Consider the following 1,802-nt stretch of genomic DNA (forward strand, 5'->3'; position numbering starts at 1 on the left):
CATAAACCTGTTTAATCTCACTCTTAAGAATATTGGTCCTGGTTTTCCTTGAGATTTACATAAAGTTCATTTTAAAAAGTGCTCAGTAGAAAATATCATTTGCTTTGATTAATATGTTTTGAGGCCTTCTAAAGTAATGACAGATGTTAGTTTGAGGACTAAGGTGTGCCTGATCCAAGCCATGATATTTTCAATAACCTCATATGCACATGAAAGCTGGACAGCGAATAAGGACGACTATAGAACTGAAGGAGCTCTGGTAGCATAGTGGTTTCGAGTTGGGCTGCTAACCTCAAGGTCAGCAGTTTGAAACTATCAGCTGCTCTGCAGGAGAAAGATGAGGCTTTCTGCTCCCATAAAGATTTATAGCCTAAGAAACTATGCAGGATTGTTATGAGTCAGGACCAACTCCACAGCAGTCCTCCCCGGCCTCCCACCACCATAGAAGCATTGATGCATTTAAGTCATGACGTTGGAGGAGAATATTAAAAGTACCGTGGACTGCCAAAAAACAAACAAATCTGTGTATCTGTGTTGGAAGAAGTACAGCCAGAATGCTCCTTAGAAACCAGGATGGGCAGACTTTGTCTTTTCATACTTCAGACATATTATCAGGAGTCCCTGGAGATAATGCTTGATGTGAGAAATAATTCTTCAGATGATCCATCTTCAGGAATGGGGGTGGGGTGGGGGGGAGTCCAGGAAGTAGCAGGCTATCATAACCATAGACGTTCATGGGAGGGGAAGAAACTAGTCTGGCCAACTAGGAACTTTAAAATAAGAATACAACCATCAAGAAAAAGAGGAAGCTCTTGGGGGAAGGGGGAGGCTAACTTTAAATAAGAATGCTACCATCAAGGGATTGTAGGTGGTATCAGGGGAAGATTGTTAACCCCATGGTATTCAGTCAGTGAGGAACCTGGGGAGGGACTTTCTCAAGATGTTGTTAAGTGCCCTTGAGTCAGTTCTGACCCATATATGGTTTCCGAGGAGCAGCTGGTGAGCTTGAACTACCGACCCTGCAGTTCAAAGGGCTTTACAGTCTGGTACATTAACCCACAGTACCACACCAGGCAAGCCGGCCTTGCATGGTGTCTGCTTGTGTCTAGGTTTGATACCCGATTTTGTAAAATCAAATTAAAAAGCCTCACTCTTGCTAAAATGAGTACAGATTGGATTTCTTGAGTGTTTGTTCATAAGCACCTGTGATAACTAACTTATTGGTGACTTCATGCGGGATAAGGTAGTCCTGCCCCAATTCTCCCTCTGGAGACCCATTGGGGTTTATACTGATTCACCAGTTGCCAATAGGGACCGAGGCAGTGTCCAGGGTATCAACAACATTTCTCACACTTGGTAAAGTGGAGGATCAGCAAAAAAAAGAGGAAGACACCTAACAAGATGGATTGGCACCATGGCAGCAGCAATGGGTTCAAGTGTAGCAATAATTGTAAGGTTGGCATAGGATCTGGCAGTGTTTCATTCTGTGGTGCATAAGGTCCCTATGAGTCCCTATGGCGCTTTGGCTTAATGTGCTGAACTGCAAAGTCAGTTTGAACTACAAGGTCGGTGGTTCAAGCTCTACAGCTGTTCCTAGGAAACCCTATACAGGGTTGCTATGTTAGGGTCCGAGACCACCACCCAATAAGGAGACCAAGAGACAAAGATAATGCAAAAGCAGGCGGGCTTTATTCAAGCTAGCATGCTAGGGTCGAGTGGCAGCTGGCAGTGTAGTGTTCAGCAGTGTTACAGCAGTGTTACAGCAGGGTTACTGCATCAGCTCACCAAAGCTCGACCCCAAG

Source organism: Chrysochloris asiatica, unplaced genomic scaffold, assembly GCF_000296735.1.
Source record: "Chrysochloris asiatica unplaced genomic scaffold, ChrAsi1.0 scaffold00017, whole genome shotgun sequence".
Lineage (NCBI taxonomy): Eukaryota > Metazoa > Chordata > Mammalia > Afrosoricida > Chrysochloridae > Chrysochloris > Chrysochloris asiatica.